Source organism: Rhinatrema bivittatum, chromosome 1 (genome assembly GCF_901001135.1).
Source record: "Rhinatrema bivittatum chromosome 1, aRhiBiv1.1, whole genome shotgun sequence".
In the NCBI taxonomy this organism is placed as follows: domain Eukaryota; kingdom Metazoa; phylum Chordata; class Amphibia; order Gymnophiona; family Rhinatrematidae; genus Rhinatrema; species Rhinatrema bivittatum.
In genome coordinates, this window is record NC_042615.1 from 101,492,262 (window position 1) to 101,514,566 (window position 22,305).

General features: G+C 45.5%; 1 long non-coding RNA gene across 1 annotated transcript in view; it reads right to left on the bottom strand.

Annotated features, from left to right (window-relative positions):
• The window catches only part of LOC115080028, a 79,407-nt gene that overhangs the window by 39,649 nt on the left and 17,453 nt on the right, over positions 1-22,305 (bottom strand). The window contains exon 2 of the long non-coding RNA XR_003853491.1: positions 9,531-9,611. This is a non-coding gene — a long non-coding RNA (uncharacterized LOC115080028). The remainder of the gene's footprint in view (positions 1-9,530; positions 9,612-22,305) is intronic.

Below are 22,305 nucleotides of genomic sequence, written 5' to 3' on the forward strand. Positions count from 1 at the left end.
GAATAGTTTGCTGGGAATCAGGAGATCTTGTTTCTCCCATTGCCTCAGGTACCTATGTAGATGGTAAACTTTTTAGGGAAGGGATTTGTATTTGTAATACCTGTATGTAATTTGTTTTAGAGTTCCGTGGTATAGATCTCTGTATAAATGCCACGATAAATAAGTAAATAATGGCTAGGAATCCATAAAGTCTATGAATAGTGATGGAGGTCAATTTTAGAATCAGTGTCTTCCCGATATGCCAGAAAAATATGTACACACAGCCTTATTGCCTGTATTTTTCTTCACATACTGGAGAGGGGGCAGGGTTGGGAAGGAACTTCAGCTTACTCCTGATTAGGGTTGGCAACTGTCCAGATTTTCTCCAGACAGTACAGAAATTAGGGCTAGTGTCCAGAAGGCAGGAGGAGAATTAAAATTGTCCAGATTTTAGTCCTTCAAGTACAGCTGGATGGGGTCTACCCAGTGTCTCTGTCTCCTCCAGGCTGCGCCTTCTCCTTCCACCCAGTGCAGTGCCTATTTCTGCAGAGCTGTTTATACTGTGGGGCGCTCCATAGATATGGAGCCCCACGCAGTGCAAATAGCTAACATTTGCTCTGCACCACAGGAGAGACAAGAGGGGCTGGCACTGGCCGCAGGAGTAGCATCTCCTTCATCCTGCCGGTGCGGGCTCAGAAAAAGACGTGTGGGCCTGGGTTGGCCTGGGTTGGCCACGCAACTGAAGAGGAGCAGAGGCACAGACGGCTGTGCAGTGTCGGGCTCAGAGGTGCAGGAGGTTACAAGATATTGGGCCTGCAGGACGGAAAAAGTGGAGGAGCAGGAACTAGAGCAGCAGCCTCAGCCCCAGCCGCAGCCCATATGATTTGTCACCCTAGTTTGAAATACTTCGGATCTAGCTCGACTGAACGAAACTCTGCCTGATCCGATGGTACGATATCCTGCAGCCCTCCTCTCAATCCTCCCCCGGTCCGGCAGCAGGAGTAGCAGTTAATTGGGCCTCATCTTCTGCTGCCGTGCGACCAGTCTCACGGCATGAGCTGCGTGCGTGGCCCCGCAGCAGTAGGAGATGAGGAGCAATTGAACACACTGCTCCTGCTGTCGGCACAAGGGAGGATTGGGAGGAGGGCTGCCACAGAGGAAAAGTCACTGATGCTGCAAAAAAAGGGAGGGAGAAGGGAAATGAGCCTGAGGGGGGGGGTACGGTCTGAGGAGTAGAAAGCATATAGGGAGATGGGGGTGGAAGGGAAAAGCCTAAGGATGGGGGTGAGAATATCCGGAGGAAGGGAATCAGAAGAGAGGAAGAGAGTGAGTAGAGAAGAGGGAAGAGCCTTGGAAGAAAGTGTAAAAGCCTTTTAAGAGAGGGTTGAAAAGGAGGAAAAGCCATTGAAGTGAGGGAGTGAGTGAAATGGAAAGTTCTAAGGGGACTAGGAAGAGGTTGAAAGGCAGTGTAAAGAGACAGAGGGCCAGTGGAAGAAGTGTTACTCTTTTCATTTCATACTTATTACCAGCCTTTCATCTCCCACTGTCATCCCCTCTTCAGCCCCTTCATTTCCCCCTTTGTCTCTGACTTGTTTCTCAAGCTCCTGTTCCTCCCCTTTCACCCACTCCTTAGATCCCCATTTTCACCCTCTCTATTCATCCTCCCCCCCAGCACTCATCTACTTTCCTCTGACTCTTTCACCAGCCCCAGTTCCTTCCCTCATACCTTTCCTGGCATGGCCCAGCCCCTTTCTTTTGTCTCTTACCTCCTACCTAGATCCTCATTTGTCCTTCTTTTTACCTCCTCACTAGCCCAATTTCCAAATTCACCCTCTTCACAGACTCATCTCTTCTGTTTTTATATTTTGCAGAGTGCAGGAAGAAAAGCATGTCTGTTTCTCATCCTCCAGTATTGCACTGCTTATAGGATCTGACTTCATGGGGGTTTCCGTTTCAAGTTTTATCCACATGTTTCTGTTCCAATTTGTGGTGTCTTCCTCTGTATTAGGAGAGGGTCTGTCCATGTTCTGCATGTGTGACCGACGTGAGGAATTCTGTTCGGGTGTAGTTCTTGTGTGGGGATCTATAGCAAATCCAATTTGTTCATTTTCCCCTATAGGAGGTGCTTAAGTATTCTAGAGCCTGGTGTAATATTTGTAGAGCTGCCCTTTCATAGCTAGGGTTTTGCTGTTTGTGTCCTGGGAGTTTGTGCTGTTAAGATAAATAGTAGGTTTACTTTATAAATTCTGAGTGTATTTTTCATGGTTTTGTGTTACTTTACAAAGTGTCAGTGGAAGAGAGTGTATGTTGCTCTTCCTGGGGTGACATTACAATTTTAATACATATTTTGTTGCCTGATAAATTGTAATGGGAAATGCTCTACCTCCGTTGTTAAGGGAATTTCTTTGTGGATGTGGTGTGTGTTACAGAATTGGAGGTAAAGGGTTTATATTGAGATTCTGTCCTACTCTATATAGACTTCAGATTTCACTTCCATATAGAGCAGTTGGTTGAATGATGATATCAAATAATTACAATGATAGGTTTACTGGGGGACTGAAACTGACTGGGGGTTTCTTTATGCATAGAAAGCCCTTGGGACATTTTATTGAATTGTCTTTTATAGCTAATTTAGACCTAGATTCATCAAATCGCTATAAATATAGCGAAAATAGCAGCCACGATAAAAAAGGAGCGTGGTTAGGCAAATTAGCAGCTTGCCTGATCACATAGGTAAATAGCGCATGCGGCGTTGCGTCAGTGCATGCAGCATTGCATCAGCGCATTGTATGTTGCATCACCATGCGGTGCATCGTGTCAGCATGTGCTGCATCATTTTACATGGCTACCATAAATTAGTGCATGGTGCATTATTTTTTTCCATTTATATGTACATGCTTCCTGTAGCTGCCCTTCTGAGGATGTGTCGAGGCATGGATTAGAGGAAAGGAGGTGAGTAGTGGTTAGTGGATTAGGAGTTAGTTGTTATTGCAAATTCTGAGTGCATTGTCCTGTTTCCTGTTTTTCCTTGACCTATGTCTTTTGTCTATCTGTGTCTGTGAAAGTTTTTGTTTGTCATGTTTGTCAGTTTGTCTTTTTCTGTGGAGGAGGTGAATGGAGGAGTGAGGAGGTTTGTGGAGGAGTGGAGGATTGAGGAGGTGTTTGAAGGAGGTGAGTGGAAGAGTGAGGAGGTGTGTGGAGGAGTGGAGGATTGAGGAGGTGTTTGAAGGAGGTGAGTGGAAGAGTGAGGAGGTGTGTGGAGGATAAGTTCTTGGAGGAGAAGTCTATTACCTGCTATTAATCAAGTTGACTTAGAAAATAGCCCCTGCTATTACTAGCTTGAATAGCATGGGATAATCTTAGTTTTTGTAGCCTGGATTGACCACTGCTGGAAACAGGATGCTGGGTTTGATCTTGGTCTGAACCAGTATGTCAATTTATTGTGTTCTTATACTCTTATGTTCTTATGTTCCTAAGTGAGTGGAGGAGAGAGGAACTTATTGGAGGAGTGGAGATGGTGGAGAGGATAGCATGAGAGCATGGGGAGAGAGTAGAGGAGAGGCGAGAAGAGAGGAGGGGGAGGAAGGAGGGGAGGAGGCAGGAGGGTGAGGGCAGGGATGCTAGGGGAAGGAGGAGTAGAAGTAGGGACAAGGACAGGAGTAGAGAGAGGCAGGAGGGACGGATGGAAAGTGGCGGGAGGGGGAAGGGGAAAGGCAGGCAAGGATGGAGGGAGGAGGACGGCATTTGAAGAGCACACCAGTTGCAGGTTTGACAAGGGAGTGCGAAATCTACTGAAAGAGAAGATCCATTCATAGAAGACTGAATAACTTGGTCACAGATGTTTGAGCTTCAAGAATGTGCAAACCAGGGCAAGGATGCAAATGATGTATATGTCCTCTGCAAAATGTGCCAATGTTTGTGAATAGACTGAGCAATAGCAGCAAATGCTGAAGAATGTCTTAATACAAATGTTTGATGATCTGAAACTTCTTTTATCACTGGTTCTAAAAATTAATCTCTATTGCTCCAAGAAGTCTGCCCGGTCCCAAGCAGCAGCAGCAGCAGCCATCTAGGCCCTTTGCTCTTCACCAGTGGACATTCTGGGCAAGACACTCCTCCCTCACTCTTCCTCCCTAGTTGTCACACAGCAGCTGACACTCTGTTCCAACACTCAGCAAGTACACAGCGGTGTGGAAGGGAAAGGTAGCTTGGTGAACAAGTGAAGCGCGTAAAGTGCTAAGCAAATCCTGTCCCCTAGGTTCGACAGCACATATGGCTGCACAAATTATCTGAATGCAGAGGAAATCTATTGACCTACATATGCCAGAAAGAAGGTAGCCCTACCCTGCCAGCTTATACAGAGGACAGACTGAGGGGCAAATGATTCAGCCTGGGGTGACAGCCGGTATATCAAAATGATATGATCAACTGAGAGGAGGCTAAATAGACCAGTGACTGCAAAAAAGGACTCTCAAATCGGACTTTCGACAGGCCTCCGGCACCTGGCAAGGAAGTCAACCCCTCACAAACACACAGCCCTGCACTGGCTACCTCACTACATGCTGCCACTAAACCATCATCATGCAAACCATTCATGTGAATCAGCCATGATGTGGTCCTTGCCACTCCACTTTCCATCTATGACAGCATCCCCACATGCAGTGAACAGATTCTTAACACCCACTACCTCCCTCCCTAAAGTTGCAAGCCTCTGTGACAGCTTAAGCTCTGGGTAGCCTGCACAGCCCCATATAACTGGACTATTAGATGCACTCCAAGTATGAGATGGGAAAGCATTCGAGTTGGGGGGGAGGCAGGGGGACGGTGTGCATGACATTGAAACATCAAGTAATGCAAACACGTAAGACAGCATATTTGACATGTCACGCTGGCAACTTTCACACCTCTGCCCCTATCTCAACACTAGGTATTAACTATGAGCACACTTGGAGAAATCTTTGAGGACAAGGTGTGAGGCCATTCATACTCCGGGCCATATGCTCATCTGACAGGGGCACCCAATTTCAAGAGTGCAAGCACTCAATAACTGCTGTCCCAAACGTGTGTGTACAAAATGAATGCACACACACACACACACACTATCTGCTCTGGGATATGGATTGCTGTGGTAAGAGAGGGACCTCTGAGTACAACACCACCACCAGACACAGATATTGACAGAGACTAACACAGCATGTCACTTACCGCGTCGCACACTTACACACTTACCTTTTGCGTACGCACTACCTGCAGCACTTCCTGCACCTACACATGACCAATGCGTATGTTCCTGGAATGATTGTCGTCAAAGAACATTGATGTCTGTGGCTGCTTGTCTCTAACTGCTAATGAGGTAGACTGATTCCTTCTTTGGCACAGATTATCTATACCTGGCCACATTAAACACATCTGTCAAACATGGGCCCCTCAAGGGCTTAGATGGCATTAAATGGGTGTGGGGCATTAAATGGGTGTGTGGCAAGAGACTAACACAGAAAGGCCATCAGCCATTATGGCAACCACATGACACCTCTGGGAGCAGTAGGCCTATACATTCAGCACTGTGTCCCATATACTATGGAGGCAGTTTATAGGCTCATTAAATCATTATAGGCTCATTAAATCATAGAGTCATCTATAAAAATCTAACCTGGTCAAGCGTCACGCGCCTAGCGTCACGCGCCGAAGGAGCGCGACAAAGGGGCCTGCCCCTTTGAGCGCCCCTTCGGGCAGCCCCTTCGGACTGCCCTGAAGGACCCTGGAAGACCCTAAAGTACTACACGGACCTCCTTCTCACCCAGCAGTCCCTTTTGACCCTGAAGTATCGCCGCTCACTTGCCAGCCTCTCAGCCAAGACCCATCCAGCTCCAGGACCTCCGAGTGAGTGGGCACCTCCTCAAAGTGCCTATCCCACCTCTCACAGGTGCTCATGAGCCTGCCTCCCAGCCACTGGACTACTCCCCCTAACACCTTAAATTGCTCTATTCTGTTATTTGTGCATGTTATCTAAGCTGTATAACCTGCATTGTCTGACCTGCATTGTATAACCTGCATGATACACTATTTACACCTCTTACCCTACCTAATCAGCTTTGTGCCCTTTCCTCAGTGCCCTTCTCTCAGTTAACTCCTTGATACCTTAATCCCCGCCTTGTACTACCCTATATCCTCTCAGTTTCCTTTTTACCTACCCCCTCTCCCTCCCTCCTCCTTTGCCTACCCACCCACTATGACCACACAACACATCAACCGCATCCACCTCCCCCACAACAGACTCCCCCATTCCCATCCCCCCCCGTCCAACCCCCCCCTACAAATCCCTCCTCCCTATCCTCACTACCCCCCTCAACCAATTCCTTGGACTCACTACCCTCTCCATCATTCTGTTCAACGCCCAATCACTCTCCAAAAAAACCCCCATCCTAAATGACCTCCTCACTGACACCAAGCCAGACATCTGTGCCATCACGGAAACCTGGCTCAAAGAAACAGACATTGTCCTCCTGAACCAGCTACCTACACAATCCTACGAATTCCTATCCATTCCAAGACCCAAGAAAAGAGGAGGTGGCATCCTCCTAGCCTTCAAGAAACACCTTAATCTCAAACTCTCCCACACCACATCACCCTCCAAGCTAGAAATTGGCCTCTTCAAAGCCCCCCTCACTGCAAATCTGTCTCATTTATGCCCCTCCTGGATCCATCGAACGGGACCCCTCCCCCTTAATTGAATTCTTATCTGCCAACATAAACATTGAAATCCCTTCCATCATACTAGGAGACTTTAACCTCCATGTCGATGCCACCCCCCTTACCCCTTCTTGTGAGGCATTCCTTACTGCACTCCAAGCTCTAGGCCTTAGACAAATTGTTGCCTCCCCCACGCACCAAGCTGGTCACTCCCTTGACCTTATATTCATCAACCACTGCTTCCTACCATCCCACCCCCCCACCTGCTCCCCTGTACCTTGGTCAGACCACTTCCTCATAAAAGCCCTCCTCCCCCTTAACTTCCCTACTACCCCCACTCCCTAAAACAACACCACCTTCACCTTCAGGAAACCCTGCTCTGGAGATGAACTGGCTCTTGCCATTTCCAACACATCCACTAGCCTTGACTGCTCCAGTCCAGAGACTGCCATCAAATCCTGGCTCAGCATGACTCTTGAAATTGCTGACAAACTATGCCCCATCTCCAGACGTAACATTACCCAACCCACAAAAAATCATCAACCCTGGTACACGACTGAACTAAGATCCCTAAAAAATACCCTCAGGCAGCGTGAGAGAAACTGGCGTAAAGCCCCCTCACCCCAACTCACCTCAAGTTTCAAAACTACCCTTCACCAATATAGAATAACCACCCTCAAAACAAAAAGAGACTACTTTTCAGCTAAGATCCACCAATACATGTACAACCCGAAAGCCCTTTTCAATTATGTTGCCAACCTCACCAAATCCTCTCAGCCCACTATCCCTGAGAATGATGCCTCCACTAAGAGCGAAGAAATCGCCCAGTATTTCCTCACAAAAATCACCAACATCCTCCGCAGATTTCAACACCCTTCTCCATCCACCTCCCCTTCCCCCTCCCTCCAACCTTCCCCCACTTCACCCACCCTCCAAACCCTTGACCTGACTTCCGCTAAAGAAGTGGAATCTATTCTCAGAAAACTTAAACCAGCTTCCCACCCTTCAGACACCATTCCCACAAAATCCCTCCTCTCCATCCCGAACACTATATCCAAACCCATTGCAGACATCATAAACTCCTCCCTCTCTTCAGGCTCTGTCCCAGATGCTCTTAAACAAGCTATTGTCAAGCCCCTCCTAAAAAACCAACACTAGACCCTAAAGACCCCGCTAACTTCCGCCCTATCTCTAACCTGCCCTTCCTATCCAAAATTATGGAAAAGATTGTAAACATCCAACTTACAGAATATCTAGAAAGCAACAACATTCTGCATCCAGCCCAATACGGCTTCCGTAAATACCTCAATACAGAAACCCTCCTGCTCTCCCTCACGGACCACTTACTCATAGGCATGGACCGAGGCAACTGTTACCTCCTCGCCCTACTCGACATCTCAGCTGCCTTTGATACCATCAACCATAACCTCCTCATCAACCGGCTATCCGAAATAGGCATCTCAGGCCTAGCCCTACTATGGTTTAAATCCTACTTATCTAACAGAAAGTTCTCCGTCAAGATAGGAAACGCCAACTCCACACTCTATCCCTTGTCTCAAGGTGTCCCACAAGGCTCCTCCCTCTCCTCCACCCTTTTCAACATTTATCTCACACCTCTATGTCAGCTCCTCACAGACCTCGGCCTCAAATTCTACCTCTATGCAGATGACGTTCAAATCGTCATTCCCATTCACAACTCTCTCTCAGATGCCCTTGCCTTCTGGAACACATGTCTTGCCAACATCAATGACTTCCTCACCAACATCCACCTCGCTCTAAACTCCTCCAAAACAGAGCTGCTCCTTATCTCTCCTCACCTCCCTCCCAAACCACCGATCTCCAACGATCCAGCTTTCAACGTCATAACACCCCAACCCACAGTAAGAGACCTTGGGGTTATCATAGATCAACAACTCAATCTCAAAAAACAGATCAACTCCATCCTCAAAGAAGGTTTCTTCAAGCTTCACATCCTGAAGAAACTCAGACCCCTCCTCCACTATCATGACTTCCGCACCGTCGTCCAAGCCACCCTTTCCTCAAAGCTGGACTACTGTAATGCCCTCTTCCTTGGCCTACCCTCCTCCACCACCAAGCCCTTACAAATGCTCCAGAATGCCATCGCCAGGGTCATCACCAACTCAAGGAAAGCTGATCACATTACCCCCCAATACTCAAAGAACTCCACTGGCTCCCCATCGCATCCCGAATTCTCTTCAAAATTCTAACCATAGTGCACAAGTCCATCCACTCGCACAATTCCAATTGGCTGGATGAACCCTTTCGTCCTATACGCACTGAACGACCCACTCGCACTGTCAACAAAGGCACCCTCTCCATTCCCCCTTTGAAAAAAGCCCACCTCTCCTCTACTAGGGACCGTGCACTATCCATTGCAGGCCCTAAACAATGGAACACCCTCCCTACCACTCTCAGGCTAGAGCCATGTTACGCCAAGTTCAGAAAAAAACTTAAAACATGGCTCTTCCGACAAGCCTACCCTGATTAAGTACACCGACTTCCGCAAGTATCTTGCCTACGCCTTGTATATTCCTGTAAATAGTCCGTTGCAGTTTTTATTTATTGCTTTAATTCCTCCACCTCCTGCTCTTTGTATACTCCTCCTTGTTCGCCCTCCCTGTTCATTGTAATTTCTACCTTTAAAGTTACATTGTAAACCGGTATGATGTATGCATACTAATACCGGTATATAAAAGTTTTTAAATAAATAAATAAATTTTTAAATAAAATAAAATCAGCTGACAACAGTTTCTCGAGCAATAATGCTATACACAGAGCAGATCATTGACAGTGTAGGAGCACACCTGCCCTGCTCACCATTAACTGTAAAAGTGACTTACTCCACATGAGGCACAGCCTAGATGATAGCAGCTCTTCTTGATTCCTCACAAGTCGTGACAGGCATGTTGATCAGCAAGAGCCTGCAAGCATGAAAACACAGAAACATGTGGAGTGACGTTGGAAACAGAACTATCTGTAAACTGTTTGGTTAGGAGTGATCAGCCTATGTGGTTTAAGGGTGATCACAGATTACATCAGGACAATAAGAGATCCTAGCTATAGCAAAAAAGCAAAATACTCTGCACATGTTCTGGGTACATACATACATACATACAGCTGTACCACATGGCTATCATTGAGCCATAATGGCCAAGGGCGTTACAGCATCCTGACATCTCCATATCTGAGTAAGACTACCTGTGATAGCTGAGTTGAAGCCAGGAGGTTCAAAAACACTTTACCGTTGACTTCTATGATGTCAACCTTTGCTCAAGAGATATGTGGCTGCTCTAAGAGTGCTTAGAAACTATACTGTGACGATGACATCTCAGAGGTCATTGGATGATACACATGAAGGCAGGACACCTTCTGATTCCCAATCCTGCCTTCACAGAGCTAGACCTGCATCCTGGTATAGGCTTCCTGAGAAGGTAACGGAACCTACATGACATCACGATGAGCAAGGCCCTCACCTTTGGCACATTATCATTTATACATTGCATAGCGAAAAAGCCAGTATGGTGCATCTGTATCAGGGTGCATGGAACCACTAAGAGGAATGCTAGCTTGGAAGGACGTATGTGCATTGTGAGAATGGCAGAAGGTAGCACAAACGTTTTACCCAAGGCTGTAAGGGAAAGCATGTTACTAGAGCACTCTGAGGTCTGCAGTACATTTGGCAACTATCTCAAATTTTCAGGACAGGTAAATCCTGTCCTGGTTTGGAACCCATTACATGCTGGGATTCCATCTGATTTCCCTATAGCTTTACCAAGAAAAAACAACACTATCAATACCTGCATGCATGGGAGTAATACCAGGACTGTATCAACATGTCCTGTATATCTGGATCCAGTTGGAAAACCTAGTCTGCAGTGGTTCTGAAACTGGTGAGGCAGTGGGATCAGCTGTGTCTTGGCATGCCCATGTGACAGTAAGTCTACCCAGTACACATGCACATGTTTCTCAGCTACAGAATGAGGCAGTAAAATAGGAAATCTGCCAGTGAAACCTTAAACTGTCTAGCTGTACATTTAGGCTGTGCCTTTAAGCTCCACAGCTATTTGAGATGTACAGCATTTCTAGAGCAGTAGCTCTCCATGCTCAAGGCTCAGCTGGGGTGGCATCACACTAGTGGCACACATGTCATCCACATGTGTATACTAGGATGGGGTCCGCTAGGGAAAGCTGGCAAGCCACTCGGTGCTAGCCAGGCCACAAACTGGTGTGCCACACATACATCTTTTAGTGTCACAATCAGGCAGAACACATTATGGCAGCCACATGTCTTTGATGTAATCTTTACTTTCACAAATTTCTTTCAAGTACAGTCTACTGCTCTATTGACAAGACGAATCCTGAGTAGGCATACGTGTTTTCTGTTACACATTGACCTACACAGAGAAGAAGTGAGAGAAAGATGATAGTGAGGAGAACAGCAGCAGCTAACAGTCTACTAGCCTCCCTTCCCTAGAAGGGGATGTGATAGGTGAGGCCTATCAGGCAAAGTAGTGCTGTATACATTTTTGGTAAAGCTGGCTGCCACTCAGCGTACTGTCCTGGGCTGGTGCGGGGCACATGGGGGATCCGGGGGGAGATATAGATGTATTCCATTCGTAGTCCATGGCATAGATCCACATTATGGAAGACACAGCAAAGCAGTACTATATCTGGAACTTTGGGTGGGGCATACATTAAAGCTCCACCCATCTTTTCCAAACAGTGAAAGAGACTTTTGAGAACTCTGAAGGTGCGTTCAATGACACAGCGGGTAGCATATAAGGCCTTGTTGTACCTCACCTCTGCTGGCGTGTTGGGAATGGCAACAGGGGTGAGAAGCCAGGTCCTATAACTGTACCCAGAATCTCCTGTAGCAATGACAGATTAAAGCCATCAATCATAGTATTGTCACTTCCAGATCTGACTGCCAAACCACTGCATCCTATAAGACTGTATAAGGTAGCCTGTACTTTTCCCTGAGCCTTAAAGGGCGATTTGCCTAGCCTAAGTGCATGTCACATTGTTCTGGGCCAGTATAAGTGCAAGATACCAGTAACCCAAAGTAGGTCAGCTCTTCAGGACTACTAAATCGCATCTGGGTATTCAAACAGTTGCGTGCCAAGCATGTAGCAGGATGTCAACCTTGAGGCTATACACAAGAGCTGGCACACCTGTGTTAGCTGCAAAAATGGTACATCATGGTGTGAGTGGAATGTCCCTACCAGCTATGCAATATATCTTCCATAGAAACCAATTTTTATGCTCCATCACAGGGATTATGCCACACCACCAACATACATAGGACACTGCTTCTGTTTGAGGTGTGTAAGGGTCAAGACAAATTATGGGTGAAAATCTGGATGATGCCTCACTAACCGTCCACACATGATTGTACTGTACCAGCAGTGTGAATACTTCGTCATTAACCAGTGAGATTTTAATAGCTCCCAATGGGAAGATAAGAACAGGGCCATTTTGAAAAGGAACACGCGCCAGCTCACACATCAAGCTTTAGGGCTGATGCATTGTTTGCCATCATAAGATTTACAGGCCTCTGTAGCATGGGGAGAAAAATCCAGACCCTGGGCCAATGGCCTGCAGATGTACTTGTACAAGCCACCTGTCATGGCAACGGTGCTTTTCCTCCCCTCCAGCCACCCCCCATTTCCATCCTGTTTGCCAGAAAAGTACATAGCCAGAGATGGGAATATAGAAAGAAGAGTCCTTCTTACCTATGAGCCAACCATCACTGAACAGGTTGTCAAAATTTTCAAAGAGGCCCAATTGCCTAAGTATAAAGGAATCGTGCTCGGCTCCCGGGTACCTGGCCACCACATCGAACATATGCTTTCGAGCATCACAGACCACTTGCACATTGATGAAGTGGAAGAAATTTCTGTTGCAGTACATCTCCTCCCTGTCACCGGGTAGAATGATGGCCACGTGAGTGCAGTCGATAGCTCCCAACACATTGGGAAAGTTTGCGAAGGCATAAAAGCCTCTCTTCAAGTCCACCAAGTCTTCCCGGTCCCAAGGAAATGTTATGTAGCGATTAACGTGGTCAGAGACTGCTGTGATGACCTGGTTCAGACAGCGGGAGGACAAAGTGGGTTGGGGCATTCCTCCCACTACTCCTACTGTCATTTGGAAGGAGCCGCTTGCCATGAAATGCAGGGTGGCCAACAGTTTGGTGAGGCCAGGCACAGTGTGGGACCCTAACGCTCGCGATAAGGCTCTAACGTGAAATGATAAATGACCCAGTTAAAGAGGTGTGGGGTGGGCAGGTTGTGTGGAAATGTCACTTTGACTCGCTCCCTTACATACCTAGCTTGCCCCCCATTCCCTCTCGTTAATCCTCCATATCCTCATAGCATCTGGAAATAAATGTTCCCAGGTATAGAGATTTTTAAATTCCTATTTTAATGATTGGATATTGTTTGATGTATCTGCTGTTTTGAAAATTGTATTAGTTGTTGGAAAAGTTTAAAAAATTGTAAATGAGTTTTTAATCATTGGATGTTGTTCTGTTCATCAGCTGTTTTGAAATATTCATTATTTTTATTAGTATGATTATACTATTGATGTTTTATATTTCTTGATTTTATTTGATATATTATGAAGAATGATATTTCTGTTTTTCCATTGTTGCACTGCATGCAGAGTCCCTAGCTTGTTGTAGTTTCCAGTTCAGATTTTGTCTGCACTTTTCTATTTATGCTTTATTGTCTCTTTATTCTGTATTTGATGAAGGTCTCTCTGTTCTGTATGTGTGACTGAGATGAGGTATTTTGCTAGCATTTGGTTTCTATGTAGGGATTTATAGCACCCTGACTAGTTCTGTTTTCCTAATGGCAGGGTTATTGGTGTTCTGGGCCTGGTGTAATATTTGTAGTGTTGCTTTTTCATTCGTAGGGTTGTTACTATTTAAGTGCTGTTAGCATTGTTTTGGTGTGGGAGGTTTACTGTATTGCAATTTTTATTCCGTTTAATATAAGAACATAAGATATGTCATACTGGGTCAGACCAAAGGTCCATCAAGCCCAGTATCCTGTTTCCAAACAGTGGCCAATCCAAGTCACAAGTTCTCATGACTTTCTGAGGACACAACCCATACCCAATACATATTGTAATAGGCCTAATACCATATGAGTTCCAACTAGCTTTTAACTTTTTTGCATGGTTTTCTGGTCGGCACCACATCAGGGCAAGTAATATAACATGCATGCTATTGTTAGTGATATTTTTACCATGGACTGTACTTTGAATATCCTTTTTTATTTAAAATCAGTTATTGTAAATACAAAATGTTTAACTGTGTGTGTGTAGGACTGAGGTGGGGGTGATGAGGGGCACTAGGTTCACCTAGGGTGCCTAATACTCTTGCACCAGTCCTGGGAGAGCATTGAGCTCACCGGGCTTCCTCTGCTTGGCTTTGAGTGGCAGCAGTTTGATATGGTTACAAGATAATCACTGAGGATTTTACAAATCATTCAACTCCTGTCCCTGCCTCCCCTGAGTCCTGAATGTGATATCTCTAGATCTGCTTTTTGAGGAGAGGGGATGAGGGGGTATTTGTAGAGATTTTCTTCCATGTTTGTGCCCATCTTTTGCATCGAGTGTCACATGTATGATTTTTTACCCACTGGTGAGAAATTGTACATGTGCATGCGATGCAAAGAGCTCCTGGCTCTCAGAGAACAAGTCCGATCTCTGGAGGCTAGAGTGGCAGACCTGGAGGAGCTGAGGCAGACAGAGAGTTATATAGATAAGACCTTCAGGGACATAGTAGCCAAGTCCCAACTTCAGACTGGCAGCCCTGGTGCTGCCTTGGAGGAAGAAGGTCTCATGATTGGAGAGCATCAACCGGGTGCAGCAGGAAAGGATCCTGTAGCAAGGACCTGCTCTCCAGGTGATGCATTGTCCTTTCACACTGAGGATATCTCCCCAAGGCCTACTGCCCAGGAGGGAAGGGTTAGGTCAGCCGTCATAGTTGGTGATTCGATTATTAGGAATGTAGATAGCTGGGTGGCTGGTGGGCATGAGGATCGCCTGGTAACATGCCTACCTGGTGCGAAGGTGGCGGACCTCACGCGTCACCTAGATAGGATTTTAGATAGTGCTGGGGAGGAGCCTGCTGTCGTGGTACATGTGGGCACCAACGACATAGGAAAATGTGGGAGGGAGGTTCTGGAAGCCATTTTAGGCTCTTAGGTAGAAAGCTTAAATCCAGAACCTCCAGAGTAGCATTCTCTGAAATGCTCCCTGTTCCACACGCAGGTCACCAGAGGCAGGCAGAGCTCCGGTGTCTCAATGCGTGGATGAGACGATGGTGCAAGGAAGAGGGATTCAGTTTTGTTAGGAACTGGGGAACCTTTTGGGGAAGGGGGAGTCTCTTCTGAAGGGATGGGCTCCATCTTAACCAGGGTGGAACCAGACTGCTGGCGCTAACCTTTAAAAAGGAGATAGAGCAGCTTTTAAACTAGAACAAAGGAGAAAGCCAACAGTCGCTCAGCAGCGCATGGTTCAGAGAGAGGTATCTTCAAAGGATACCAATGATGCATTAGAATTAGGGCATCCCGACAGTGAGGTTCCAATAATAAGAAAAGTAGTCCAGGTGCCTGTAACTAAAAACTCACCTGAGCTAAAAAAAATTCTAACTTATCCCTATCAATTAAAAAGCAGAATGAAAATACAAACACAAAACAAACTTTGAAATGTTTGTATGCTAATGCCAGAAGTCTAAGAAGTAAGATGGGAGAATTAGAATGTATAGCAGTGAATGATGACATAGATTTAATTGGCATCTCAGAGTCATGGTGGAAGGAGGATAACCAATGGGACAATGCTATACCGGGTAGGGCGCGTAACAAATATATGGTATCTTGCATCTGTAAGGGAAGTTTTGCTTAGGTTATGCTTTCAGACATGTGGCTTTGCAGACAGGGTAAAAAGGGAACTAGGTTAAAGGTAAAAGGAGAAGAATATTCTGACTTTGCTTGGCCATGCAGATGATAAAATATTTCAAAGTTAAAAGAAATGATTATGCATGGAACAACAATAGATATACTGATGTATGAGCTATATTGCTGGAATAAAAAAAGCAGAAATGAAATTTCTACTGATCAAGCTGACCTACAAATGCTAAGATAAGTGAATCATGCTGGCTTTGTAAATGAATAAGAATCATGTGTTATCCTGATTAGAATCAGAACTGTCACAAGACCTTTCTATGACATGCTTCTTTGATGTGCACACATCAACAAAGATAATTACTTACTGTAGAAAACTTGGGTGTGACATTTATTCCATCTAAATAAGGTGAAGGACCAGAGGCCTATTTACATTTGAAGATTTCCACACATTTTTCATCAGTTTGTTAGAATTCTTTGAGATTAGGCACATGAATGCTAGTCAACCAGTCGACAAAGTATATTTAGACATTAAAAGGGCATTTAACAAAGTACTGCACTAGAGATTTCTCTGGAAACTGAAAGGCTATGGGATAAGGGATAAAATACATTCATGGATCAGTAACTGGTTAAAGAGAAGGAGGTAGCAAGTGAGTTTGAATGTCCAGTAGTCAAAATGGTGGGGAGGGGGGGTCATAGCATAGTGCCTCAAGAGCTGGTACTAGACCTGGTATTATTCAATTTATTTACAATGATTTAGAAGATGAAGTAACAAGTGAGGTTACAAAGTAGATGATACCAAACTATGGGGGTCATTTATCAAAGTGCTATATGGCGTTTTCACATGCATTAAGGTTAAGCACCTTTAACACATGTGAAAATGCCTTTAATGCATGGTGCGATGCAAATCAGAAAAAGGGGAGGAGTTTGGGATTCACAACTTTGCAAAGCCATATTGTAAGGCTTTAACTACACCATTTTCATTAAGCTGTGTGATATGGCTTTATTACACTTTGCAAATAGCATTTTAAGCTGCTGGAGAGCCAGCCTAGCTGGCTAGTTCATCAAGCTAGGTTGAGAGAACATTGCACAAATCTCATCTTTGTGTGAGTTTCCTCACTCCGAAGGTCATCAAATCTTCACAAGAGAGCACTGCTCTGTTCGTACATCTCACTTTGAATGTCAAAGTGGCCCCTAACCCCTACACTACTACCTAAACCTCACCTCGAGTGATTAGGTGGGCCTCATATAGAGGTATAAATACCTATCTAGTATGAGGGCAATACAGCTAGGTGCTCTCTCTCTCTCTCTCTTTCTCTCTCTCTCTCTCTCCCTCTCCCTCTCCTTCCTAGGCTGGCTCTTCAGCAGCTTAAAATACTAAATATGGTTCCCCCCAGCAGTTGTATGAAATACATCAATTCTGGCAATTATCACAAAATGTGAAACAAGTTATTGCAGTTTGCACTAATACTTATGCATAGAGAGATGGCAAGAAGACACCGCGGCAGCAACCGTCCATCAGACCCGGAGGGAGTCACCACAGAGGTAGAGAGGGCAGAGTCAGGGCGTTGAGCAGCGACGGACCCAACAATATCCCTAGCAGCAACTACTACGGTTTCAGTCAGGAAGACTGTTGTTCCTCGCCGACTCCAAGAAACTCTAGTGTCCAGGCCGTTCAGGACACTAGAGATGCTCCGCCAGCATTATTGGTGGCCCACCATGGTACAGGACTCACGAAGTTACGTTGACTCTTGCCCCATCTGTGCACAACAAAACTACCCCACAAGGAAGCCCTGGGGCTTGCTACAGCGACTCCCAGCGCCCACAGAGCCCTGGTCCAGTATTTCAACAGATTTCATCATGGATCTCCCTCCATGACATGGCAATACAGTGATTTGGGTTGTAATCGACCTCTTCTCAAAGATGGGACATTTCATTCCGTTACCGGGTCTCCCTTCAGCCCCGGAACTTGCAAAACTTTTCTTGAGGAATATCTTCCGACTTCATGGGCTCCCCAAGGAGATTGTCTCTGATCGGGGACCACAATTTGCTGCCAGGTATTGGCGCTCCCTTTGTCAGAAATTCAGTATTTCCTTGAGCTATATCTCGGCCTATCACCCTCAGGCCAATGGACAGGCCGAGAGAACGAATTGGACCTTGAAAGCATTCCTATGCTCATACATCAATGACCAACAGAATGATTGGTCAGACCTCCTCCCTTGGGCCGAGCTGTCACATATGCGCATCTTGCAGCAGCCATCAATGTGTCTCTCTTTTCAGTGGTCTTTGGAAGGCAGCCCCGTCTGCCTCTTCCTGTTCCTGTTTTGGTTCCATCTCCTGCAGCACAATCTATGGCTCAAACCATTCGCCAAGTGTGGACTCAAGTAAGAGAACATGTCTCTCAGGCCGCTGAACGCGCTAAACGCACTTCGGATCTCCATCGATGACCTGCTCCACTCTTCCAACCTGGCCAGAAAGTTTGGCTGAGTGCCCGCCATAGTCGTCTCCGACTTCCATCTCATTGGCTGGCCCCGAAGTACATCAGTCCATTTCCAATCCTCAGAAGAGTGGGGACTGTTTCCTATCAGCTCCAGTTTCCCCGGTACATGGGTATTCACAGCAAGTTTCACGTGTCCTTGCTGAAGCCTCTTGTTCTGTCCTGGCCCTCTTGCAAAGACCTTCCAGCTCCTTGTATCTTGGCAGAACCCGATACTTCTCTGCAGGTAAGAGAAGTTTTAGACATCCAACGACTTCAAGATAAATGAGAGTATCTCATCGCTTGGGAGGGCTATGGGGCCGAGGAGAATTCTTGGGAACCCTCTCAGAATATCCTTGACAAGGATCTGAAGACCTTCCATAGACAGAATCCTGAGAAACCCCAGCCACGTAGGGGAAGGCCTAGAAAGGGGGTTACTATTACGCACCCCACCCACGGTCGTCCCATGCATGGGACCGCTCACCTAAGGGGTCACACGGCAGGTCCTGGTCCTGTCTCCCTCGCGGTCCTTGCAAGTCCAGCTAGGCCCTGGCATCCCACAGCGGCGGTTGCCAGGCCTTCGGTCGCTCACCGGGCCTCATGCCAGGCCTCAGTGCCTCTGCAGCTAGCCACGCCCCTACGCACGCGCACGTGCACGGACCAGCTGCCCTGATGTAGGACCCAGGGCAGGGTCTAGTTCTGTGGCGCATCCTGATTGATCGCATGTTATATGGATTAGGGATGTGAATCGTGTGATCGATCGTCTTAACGATCAATTTTGGCTGGGGGGGTGGGGGGAATCTGATCGTCTTAGTGTTTTAGGTTAAAAAATCGTTTTATCGGGGGAGGGAGGAGGGTGGGAAAACCGGCACACCAAAACAACCCTAAAACCCACTCCGACCCTTTAAAAGAAATCCCCCACCCTCCCGAACCCCCCCAAAATGTTTTAAATTACCTGGGGTCCAGTGGGGGGGGGGGGTCCCGGCGCCATCTCCCACTCTCGTTAAGAGAAATGGCGCCGGTGGCCCTTCTCCCTTACCATATGTCAGGGCAAAGGTAGCGCCGGCGCCATTTTGGTTCCTGTGACATGACGTCACGAGTACAGGAGATCACTCCCGGACCCCCGCTGGACCCCCAGGGACTTTTGGCCAGCTTGGGGGGGGCCTCCTGACCCCCACAAGACTTGCCAAAAGTCCAGCGGGGGTCCAGGAGCGACCTTCTGCACTTGGGCCTATTTGCCAATATTCAAAATGGCGCCGGTGCTACCTTTGCCCTCACTATGTCGACATAGTGAGGGCAAAATGGCGCCGGTGCTATCTTTGCCCTCACTATGTCGACATAGTGAGGGAATTGTTATTGTATCGTGGCTCTAACGATTTTTGACTATTTAAAATATATCTGACGACTGTTTTAAATTGTCAAAAAACGATACACATCCCTAATAAAGATGTTCCTGGCCACTGTTGGAAACAGGCTGCTGGGCCTGATGGAACCTTGATCTGACCCAGTATTGCATGTTCTTATGTTCTTATGTTCCCTAGCCCTTCTATTATCTGAGAGAGTAAATAACTGATTTACATTAACTTGTTCAAGTCCTTTCATGATTTTATAGACTGCTATATATATTTGTTTTCATGCCCTCTACGTTTTCAACATTTTATTGAAGTCTCCAGGCCATTAAGGGTATATCTTGATATAAGAATATTCCATGCTGATACTGGGAGTAATTTTTGCTAAGCCACCATGGAGGAAGGTCCGCAGGTGCATGAGTCGAACAAAAGTATTTGCAGATTTTTTTTTTAACTCTTTATCATTTTAAATCAGTTAACAAGTTTGAAACAACTTGATAAGAAATGGTATACAGAGATTAAATAATATAAGAAAATAACATAATAAGAGATATAAGATCCCTGTAATACACTGTCAGGCCACAAAAACAGGGGAATTCCAATAGCAAATACAAGAGTAAATATTGTGAATTATACAAAGAAAATGGTCAAATTACACTAGGATCTAGAGTCTACAAATTTTATACATTGAGCTGAGATAGTTATGAGCTGGATATAGGAGCAGCAGTATCCTGTCTGATTTTATCATTAAGAAAAATATTAAACTGCGGGGGGATATAAAAAAAACATATTTAACCTCTTGATATTTAATAACACACTTACAGGGGAAATACAACCAGAAAAAAGCACCCAAACTAACAACAGCAGGACACATAAGCAAAAATCATTTCCTTTTAGGCTGTGTTACTTTAGATACATCTGGAAACATACGAATCTTTAATCTTAGGAATGAAATGTCTCTCTTACAAAAGAACATTTTCAATATAAAGTCCCATCAGAGTCCAAGGCAAAGGTGAAAGTAGAGATGTAATAACTTCTTCTATTGAATTCTCAAGGAAGGAAGATAAATGAGATGAATCAGTGGGACCAACATCTGCAGAAATAGTATTTGGATGGGAAACTTTCAAATTTGGCAGATAATAAGCTTTTGAAATGGGTGGAAGCAGATTGTCTTTAATAGATAAAACTTCTATAAAATATCTATGTAACATCTCAACCGGTGTAGTAAACTTTTTCTTTGGAAAGTTTAAAATCCTAAGGTTACAGCGATGTATATTATTTTCCAAGTTTTCCATTTTATTTTGCAGAATCAAATGTCCAGCCGAGATAGTGTCAACTGAATTTTGTATGGTTGCCCCCTTGGACTCCAGAGATTTTATTTCCAACAATTGAGACTGAGAAGCATTAAATGTATTAGAGAGTTCACAATGTTGAGAAACAAATTGTAAAACCTGGTTGGATAGGTTATTAATAGCTTCCCAGATTATGTCCAGAGTGATGTTAGGAGGTTTTGATAAAAAAGCAATTATTACCTCAGATGAAGCTACTCCACAAGACCCAGCCATTGTAAGAATAGGGGAAATGGCTGGCAAGGATTCAGCTCCTCCATTGAGCTGGCGATCGGCTCCTTTTGTTTTCTACTCTGTGCTGGCTCCACCCGACACTGAAACTGCCTGCTGACTGAGGACATTGAGGTGCAATGGGAGTGAATCGATTATGACAGCATCACCCAAGGGGGGCCAGGCTGAGGAGGAACCCGCCAAAGATGATTCAAGGTACGGGGTTGTCAATGAAGAACACTTCTTGAATGACCACTCAAGGATGCCTCCACGGAACCCACAGATAACTCCTGGCTCCGAACAACATGCTGGTCCATAGGTCCAAAAGAAGGCGAACCCCCCAAAGCATCAGGGAATGCTCTGGCTTTACCTTTCCTCTTACCCATTACAGCAGGTAATAAAAGTAATGTGTATCTAAAGGCAAAGAAATAAAGGGTAAGGGAAGGACCAGAGAACCACCCTTAGTGTGAAGCCATCTTGGATTCCCCTCTCTATAGGGCTGGACCAGTATCTGCAGATCTTCAAACTAGCCAGGCAAAGGAGATAGAGCAGCTTTTAAACTAGAACAAAGGGGAAAGCCGACAGTCGCTCAGCAGAGCATGGTTCGGAGAGAGGTATCTTCAAAGGATACTAATGATGCATTAGAATTAGGGCATCCCGACAGTGAGGTTCCAATAATAAGAAAAGTAGTCCAAGTGCCTGTAACTAAAAACTCACTTGAGCTAAAAAATTCTAACTTATCCCTATCAATTAAAAAGCAGAAAGAAAATACAAACGAAACACAAATTTTGAAATGTTTGTATGCTAATGCCAGAAGTCTAAGAAGTAAGATGGGAGAATTAGAATGTATAGCAGTGAATGATGACATAGATTTAATTGGCATCTCAGAGACATGGTGGAAGGAGGATAACCAATGGGACAGTGCTATACCGGGGTACAAATTATATTGCAATGACAGAGAAGAGCACCCGTGAGGCGGTATAGCACTTTATGTCTGGAATGGCATAGAGTCCAACAGGATAAACATCCTGCATGAGATTAAATGCACAATCAAATCTTTATGGGTAGACATCCCTTGTGTGTTGGGGAAGACTATAGTGATAGGGGTATACTACCATCCACTTGGTCAAGATGGTGAGACAGACAATGAAATGCTAAGAGAAATTAGGGAAGCTATCCAAATTGGTAGTGCAGTAATAATGGGAGATTTCAATTACCGTGTTGCAAAAACGTTGTACAGTAAATGCTTCCAATTTTAATGTGTGTATTTTTCTAAATATAATGCATTTCTCATAACTTGTTTAGGGACCGTCATAACACCC